At 43.2% G+C, this 8095-nt stretch overlaps 1 protein-coding gene across 4 annotated transcripts in view; it reads left to right on the top strand.

Moving 5' to 3' along the window:
- Positions 1–290: 290 nt before the first annotated feature.
- Positions 291–8095, top strand: part of SPACA1 (sperm acrosome associated 1) — a 203611-nt gene continuing 195806 nt past the window's right edge. For 3 of the 4 annotated variants that reach the window (XM_082405998.1, XM_082406004.1, XM_082405997.1), the window contains exon 1: positions 648–1231. The gene's annotated coding sequence lies outside the window, so the exon portion shown is untranslated. Of the gene's footprint in view, positions 467–647; positions 1232–8095 lie in introns of those variants that run through there. The other variant, XM_082406000.1, reaches the window with a different exon arrangement.

The following is an 8095-nucleotide window of genomic DNA, read 5'->3' as shown; positions in this document are numbered from 1 at the left end:
CAGCGTGAGGCGCGCTGTGCGCTCTCCCAGGGAAGTTGTCCGTGGATCACGGGAGCCTGGCAGTGGCGGGCTGCACAGGCTCCCGGGAGGGGCGGTGTGGAGAGTGACCTGTGCTCGCACACAGGCTTCTTGGTGGCGGCAGCAGCAGCCTTAGCGTCTCCTGCCCGTCTCTGGGGTCGGCGCTGATCGCCGCGGCTCGCGCCTGTCTCTGAAGCTCCTTTAAGCAGCGCTCTTAGTCCCTCTCCTCGCGCACCAGGAAACAAAGAGGCAAGAAAAAGTCTCTTGCCTCTTCGGCAGCTGCAGACTTTTTCCCGGACTCCCTCCTGGCTAGCTGTGGCGCGCTAACCCCTTCAGGCTGTGTTCACGCCGCCAGCCCCAGTCCTCTCCCTGCGATCCGACCGAAGCCCGAGCCTCAGCTCCCAGCCCCGCCCGCTCCGGCGGCTGAGCAGACAAGCCTCTCGGGCTGGTGAGTGCTGCTCGGCGCCGAGCCTCTGTGCGGGAATCTCTCCGCTTTGCCCTCCGCACCCCTGTGGCTGCGCTCTCCTCCGTGGCTCCGAAGCTTCCCCTCCTCCACCACCCGCAGTCTCTGCCCGCAAAGGGGCTTCCTAGTGTGTGGAAACCTTTCCTCCTTCACAGCTCCCTCCCACTGGTGCGGTCCCGTCCCTATTCTTTTGTCTCTGTGTTTTCTTTTTTCTTTTGCCCTACCCAGGTACGTGGGGAGTTTCTTGCCTTTGGGGAGGTCTGAGGTCTTCTGCCAGCGTTCAGTAGGTGTTCTGTAGGAGTTGTTCCATATGTAGATGTAGTTCTGATGTATTTGTGGGGAGGAAGGTGATTTCCGCATCTTACTCTTCCGCCATCTTGAAGCTCCTCCCCCCCTTTGGTAGTTTCTTGATGTACAAAAATAAAATCCATGTTTCTTAACCTGTTCAATGAGCCCTCCCTGCCACTCCAGTGTTATCACCACCCTTCTGACTCATCTATGAAAACTTTTGGTTTCAATTACACTATCTTGCAATCACAGTTTTCACGTTTCCACCTCCATGTAAGCAATTTTATGTCCCTGAAATGCCCTTCTTTTCTTCTTTGTGCATCTAAATTACATAGATTTTCAAGACTGTTTTTTGTCATCTTGTAGAAGCAGAACAGGATGGACCCATCATCCAATATTTGGTTCCCACCCGAAATACGGTTTGGATGTCAAGACTGATGATGTCATGCATGCACCGAGAGGGTATGTAAAGGTTTATTACTCACACACTGGAACTTTCTATGGAGAGCAAGACTGGCTCTGCTTTTACTGTGATTAGGGAGTGGGGTTGGGATAGGATAAGGGATCCCACGTGGGCCAGGGCTTGTGTGGTTTCAACTTACTGCCAGCACCAAAGGAGTGAGCACCCAACTTTCTTATCAGCTTGCCCAGATGTGGGGCAGAAGGGATCTGGGAGTGATGGGGCTTGTAAGCTCTCAGCTGTCATACATCAAAGATGGAGTCAGACTCTATTACAAAGACCCAACCCACATCCCTCCTCGCTCCCCAGTCCACAGTCATCACTCTTCTTCTGAATTCCTAGCATTCAGCATTGCTGCCTCATACTGCTATTTACATTTCCTGATATTTGACTTATGGAAATAAATCTAATTACTTTAGATTACCTCCAAAGGGTGAATCCCTCTTAATGAAAAAGAGTACAAAACAGGTACGAAGCCTTGGAAGGGGCTGTACTAGACAGGGACCCTGAAGCTTAAGCTTCATCAGCTGCATGGTAAATCTGCCTCTGCATTCCTCTTATGCATTAAAAATAAACATTCAAAGATATTACATATTGTACATTTCACTTTTTATTGGTTACAGTTCTATGAGTTTGTACATAAACATAGATTCTTTTTTTATTCATGAAACTCTTTATTCACAGTAAGAATTAGTGAATAAATAAATATTGAATTTCTCACATGTAACCAGGATGTACAATAAATCTCTCTGAATCATATTCTATTTTGTATTTAATGTCTAGTATAAATTTTTAAATGAGAATCCAAAAAGAAAGTTTTCCATGGTAAGCTAAATGGGAGACTTTGTTCATGAGGGTGGTTGAATGTTGATAAGTCACTGTCATATCAATATTTTTAATGGACTACTTTGATAATTCTTCTTTAAGTTTCTAAGATGAGACAGATCTTTCCCTCATCTATCTCACTGTTGACACAAAACTTGGTCATATTGGGGGATGCATAGATTCTTGTACCCCCTGTGACAGGCAGGATACAGAGCAAGGCCAACACCGCAAGGAAGCCCTTGTGCTGCCCCTCCTTATTCAGACCCTCCCCCAGCCCCTCTTGTATATTTGGATTTTGCCACTATGATGCCTTGCATCTGTAGGAGTTTGTTGTTGTTGATGATAACGGTGAGAAAAATGACATTCTGTTTTCCAGCAGGAGTAGCTTATTAGTGATGAACAGGGGCATTAAGCATATTCTCTGATAAGGATTACATAGGAAGCCTTCTATTCGACTAAGTCAGAATTCACGAATTTAAAAAAATGACGATGTTTTGGTTTGAGCTCATCAGTGATGAAATTCATGAAATTCAACTGGTTTTAGATCCCTCCCTTTGGTTGACATTTGTCTCAATTGGTACAGCATAATGCCTTGAACATATACATATTTAATAAATACTTGGTGATTTAAATTAGTGGGCTAGCTGGCGGAATCAGAGGTTACCAAGGCTAAACTCCAAGCAACATTCCTTTAAAAGTACACCTTTTCTTATCTTTTCTTTGTGTATATTTGTGTGTGTGTGTAAATACATTTATGAGTTTACAGACAGATATATTTCCTCTTCTTTTAGAGTTCTAGAAACAAGATCAGGAATCATGGTACTGCAAATAAGATCCTTTAAGGAGGGCTGGTTTCTCAAATCTAGAGAAAGCTAGGTCTTTTCAAATGAAGCAAGTTGAGAAGGGAGAAGAAAAAGTCTTTTGCTGAGATATCAACTGAAATACATAACTCCTTTGTAGCCTAAATGCCCCAGTATCCCAAATGCTTCCGTGTAGTACAGATCACATCAATTTTGCCCAAGCTCATCTGCAACTGATGAATACCTAATCTACTGTTTTGACAGAACCACTACTCCTGGACCCTAAATTGCCACTTAATCTGAAATCAAAAGTGGCTTTCCAAACCAGGAAGGAGGAAACAGAAGGCTCTTCTACCTTCCTTAATGCCTGATGATGAACTGTTTTCAGATATCGCTGTGTACCTGACCTTCAGCAGGAAATCATGGTGCCTAGGTTTGCTCACTGCAGAGCAAAGAAGGGTCACATAACTGGGTGTCCCAGATAAAAGTCCAGTTAGTCTCAAAATAGTGGCTCACAGAGTAAAGAGGAGAAGCAGAAGGCAAAGGCTTTAGCTCCCCAGCGTATCTTCTTTCCCCGTGATTAATTGTATTAACCAAAGACAGTTAATTCAGACCAAGAGGAAGGTCAGGAGTTGCGTTGCTTTCTGTCTCCCTGCCACTCCCTTCTGTCTTGCCATCAGAGTTTTGTCAACAACCAGGTGGTTTGCTTGTTTAGTGGGACTACAAACAAAAGCACTGCTGAGAATTTCAAAAAAAGCAGTCTTAGCAGCAGCTGGCAGCCAGCCAATGTAGAGTTCTCTGGAGAACCCAAGACATTTTTATCCCCATCTCTAGGCCTGGGGATTTGAAACAGTGTGATCATTCCCGGAAGAAGAGCACAGGTTTACAAAATGCAGTCTTGCGTAATAGTGCCCTAGTACGTTTTTTTAAAAAATTTAATTAATTAATTTTATTTTTGGCTGCATTGGGTCTTCGTTGCTGCGCCCCGCTTTCTCTAGTTGTGGCGAGTGGGGGCTACTCTTTGTTGCGGTGCGCAGGCTTCTCATTGCAGTGGCTTCTCTTGTTGCGGAGCATGGACTCTAGGTGCATGGGCTTCAGTAGTTGTGGCACGCAGGCTCAGTAGTTGTGGCTTGCGGGCTCTAGAGCACAGGCTCAGTAGTTGTGGCGCACGGACTTTGTTGCTCTGCGGCACGTGGGATCTTCCCGGACCAGGGGTTGAACCCGTGTCCTCTGCATTGGCAGGTGGATTCTTAACCACTGTGCCACCAGGGAAGCCCCCCTACTACGTTTTCAAAAGCTGGTTAACAGTTGTTTTAACCTTTCTGGGAAAGATTTATCTGCATAGACCAGGCTCGGCTGTGGATTATTTCCTATTGTGTCTAAAATGATAAGACTATTTCTTGTGTTCAACCCTTGTGGGGAATTAGGTGGCCATCCCTTTGCTTCTTTGGTTTCACTTTGCTTAATTCCCAGGCATTTACTATCGTCCAAATTGTGTTTGATTAGCATAAGCTAGATTTCCTACAAGAGTTTTTCTAACACATTTCTTCTGCAATCCAGTCCCACTTGGACACAGTAAGCCTCTCTTGTTCATCCAGTATGTCATTCAAATAGATACCAAAGAGAGATGCATGCGATCCTTGGCGCTTGGCGATGACAAAGGGGTGAGGCTGCAGGATGCGGTTTAGAGACCAATGCAGGAACAGCAAACATAATGGCAGGAGAGGCAGCAGAGCCCTCCCGACTGCTGTCCTTAAAATCCATGAGGTCAGCCCTCTGTTCAGGGACAAAAACTGGTAACAAGGGAGTTGTGATTTTTTTTTTTTTTAAAGAACAAAGTGTAAAATTCGATCAACTAAAAGAAAACTTTATTGCAGCATTTAAGAGAATCTCTTGGTTATCCAAGGACAGAAAGTGCAGAGTGAAGGCAATTCCCTTTCAAGAGCTACATGGCCTTTGTGTCTTGTGGTACCTCTTTGTGTGTTTTGTGACTTTTGCCTGAGAGCGGCAGATTTTTCTGAAACTGTGAGAATCCTTTGAGATGAAGGTTGAAGTTGGGACTACCAGCCCAGGCACCCTAGGAATTGCAGCCTCTGTTTGAAGCTTTTCAGACTGCACGGCTAGCAGGAATCTGTACTGCAAGCCATGTGAGGACTGGCTTAGGGCTATGAACACTTAACTATCCACTCAGCACCAAGATCCAGAGAGACGTGATCCTTCCCGCCACTTTCTGTAGAATGGGGTTTATTTCTCACTCATCTATGTGTGCACTGAAGGTGTGGCCCTCTGGGGTTCCAACATTATGTGAGGGGTCTTCAATCAGATTGCCCACCTTAGGTGGGTCCCTAGCTCACTGCAGAAGCTCAGATGCTCCAGGGTTTAGCAGAAACTTTCAGGGTGAAAGCCAACTTTGGTATTCACTTACCAGCCAGGGTCCCTGCTCTGATTGCATTTCTCATAGTTAGTATCAGCTGAGCCTTTAAAAAAAAAAGAAAAATACGATACAGCATCCGTCCCACCTCTCCCTCCAGCTACTGCCACTTTACAGCTAAACTAGTTGAAAGAGTTGTCTATAGGCACTGCCTGCACTTTTCTACCCTCCCGTTTTCTCCTCAAGTCACTCTAATTTGCACCACAATCCTTAGCAGAGCACAGCAACTTCATGTGAACAGGGACCCATCTGTTTTGTTCACTACTGTAGCTCCAGTGGTCTCAACAGTGCCTAACACACAATAGGCTCTCAATGGGTATTTGTCAAAGAAATGATAACTGTAATGGAATATTAACCACCCATTTAAATGAAGATATTTATGGAGGGTTTCCGATAATATTAGGAAATGTTTTGATAAAAGCCTAAATAGGAAAAAGGATAGAGAATAACATATTTCACATGATCTCAGCTTTTACAATGCATGGAAAAAAGACTGGAAGGAAATATGCTAAAATGTCAACAGTGGTTCTCTGGAGCAGGATTATAAATGATGAGTGCTTTATTTTTGTCTGTTTTTTTTTCCCATTCTGCCAATCTCTAATAATGGTAGTGTATATCATTAAACAAAAATGAAATCTAAGCAACAACATAAAGGACATGGCTTAGTATTTCAATGTGCCTTACTTTCAGGCTCAAACAGCAAATATTATTGTACTTATTGAAGGTAATGTACTGGATAAGATCACATTTGATAAGTGCAGATTAATTGTTCAGATGATAATGGGTTTATTGTTACTTATCATTGTAATAATTTCAGTCTCATCTTCTAACCAGACAACAACCACTTTACTACAAGACAGTGGTCACAACAACAAACGTTTATTTATTGGGTGGTAACTATGTGAGGCACATACATTGTCTTACTTAACTATCACACTAATCCTCTACAGGAAGTATGATTATTCCCAATGTTCAGATGAGAAAACTGAGGCTAAGAGTGTGTATGGAACTGGTCCAGGATCACACTGCCAGTAAATGATCCAGATCTAGTTCTTAACCAGAGCTCTTGGGATCATGGCTTTTCTCAGCATCCTTCCGAGTAGTTTATCCTATGTGTGGAAACAGGATGCCAAATACAGCCTATAAACTCTACCCCGAAACCTACTGTTGCAGGAATTTTCAGGCTGCTGCACACATTGCTGTAGGTGTGTTATTTTCCCACCTCGGTTGGCAGAAGTGACAAAAGAGTTTATGGTTGGCTTGGATCAGGCTGGGTATTGGGCTAAAATGAGACGCACTTAGTGCAAATGATTTGAAGAGTTATCATAGCTGAGGAACGTATAAAACCAAAAATATACTTTAAAAATCTGCACTGCACACAGATAAATGGCAGCCACATAGGCTGAACTAGACCAGGACACCACATATAGGCTGCTAAGGGGTCCAGATGTGTGGGAAGACGGGTAGCGTAGCAGCAGCGGCCATGACCCTGTGCCTCACAGTCTCTGGGCATGCCATTAAAAAAGAATAGAACTTTCCTCTTTTTTTTTTCCAATTGAGAAAGTTACATGCATATGGTAAAAAAAAAAAAAGGTACCAGAGAAAAATACAGTGAAACATCATACTCTACCCACAGCGCTCATTTCTTCTCCCCAGAGGCAACAATTGTTACCAATTTCTTAAGTGTTCTTGCAGAAGTATTTTATGCATAAAAGTATATACTCAGCATTTATGTCTATGCTGTTTGAAACACACTCATGTTATCAAATTACACCCACCTTCCATTTCTCCCCTTAATACATCTTGAAAGAGCTACCATATATAATTGTGTACAAGGCACTTTGCTAAGCGGAGAGTGGGGGGGTGGAGATTCAATAAACTGTGTTCTCTGGCAGGAGCCTGGGGCTGCCAGGAAGAGGAACCCTTTCCTTAATTTGTACACAGGTACCATCGTGAACTCTAGAATTTGTCTAGATCAGCACACATACATCTACTTTACTCTTTTTCGTCACTGCAGAGGATTTTGCTGTACCAGATGAACAGTACTTTAACTAGTTTCCAATTGGTGGACATTTGGGTCCTTTCTAATTCTTTGCTTTTAGGAAAAATACTGTAATGAATTTCCGTGTCTAAACATTTTTGTGCACCTGTGTGAGCACATCTGAGGGGTAAATTGGGTATGCCATTTTTGAGATTCTGAAGCATTTGGTTTCAAAGAAACAAAATACATTGATTTGAAAAGACCTGAACTCCAGAGGTATTTCTTCTTTAATTTTTGTAAACAATATTTCAAATTCTCATCCATCGTCAGCCTTGATAATTGACTTCCAGCTGCCAGGGGAGAAGTGTTTGATTTCTTCTCTTGGGTCCTTATCATCCACAGCAGGTGCCTTTTCTCTCTTGAACCTGCCCTCACCACCTCCAGAATTGTCCTTACCACCCCCAAAATTATTTCTGTCAGGAGGATCCTAGACTCCAGCAATGCTCTCTCTTGTACTTGGTGAGGTTCTTACTCCCTGAAGTTCAGAAGAATCCGAAATTTTCACCAGATTTTCATGGAAGGGTGTGGTTCATGTAATGTGGTTCATTACAAGGTTATCTTGTAATAACCTATAAGGGAAAAGAATCTGAAAAAAAAATATGTATAACTCAATCACTTTGCTGTACACCTGAAACTAATGCAACATTGTAAATCAACTATATTTCATTTAAAAAAAAAAAGACAAGGCCAGAGAGGCAAAATAACTTGTTCAAGAATTCAAAGCTACTAAGGGGCAGAGCTAGTATACAAGCCACACTCTTTCTCATGT

The sequence above is a fragment of the Balaenoptera borealis genome, assembly GCF_965194805.1.
Source record: "Balaenoptera borealis genome assembly, chromosome: 9".
Classification (NCBI taxonomy): domain Eukaryota; kingdom Metazoa; phylum Chordata; class Mammalia; order Artiodactyla; family Balaenopteridae; genus Balaenoptera; species Balaenoptera borealis.
This window is presented reverse-complemented; position numbering and strand designations above follow the sequence as displayed.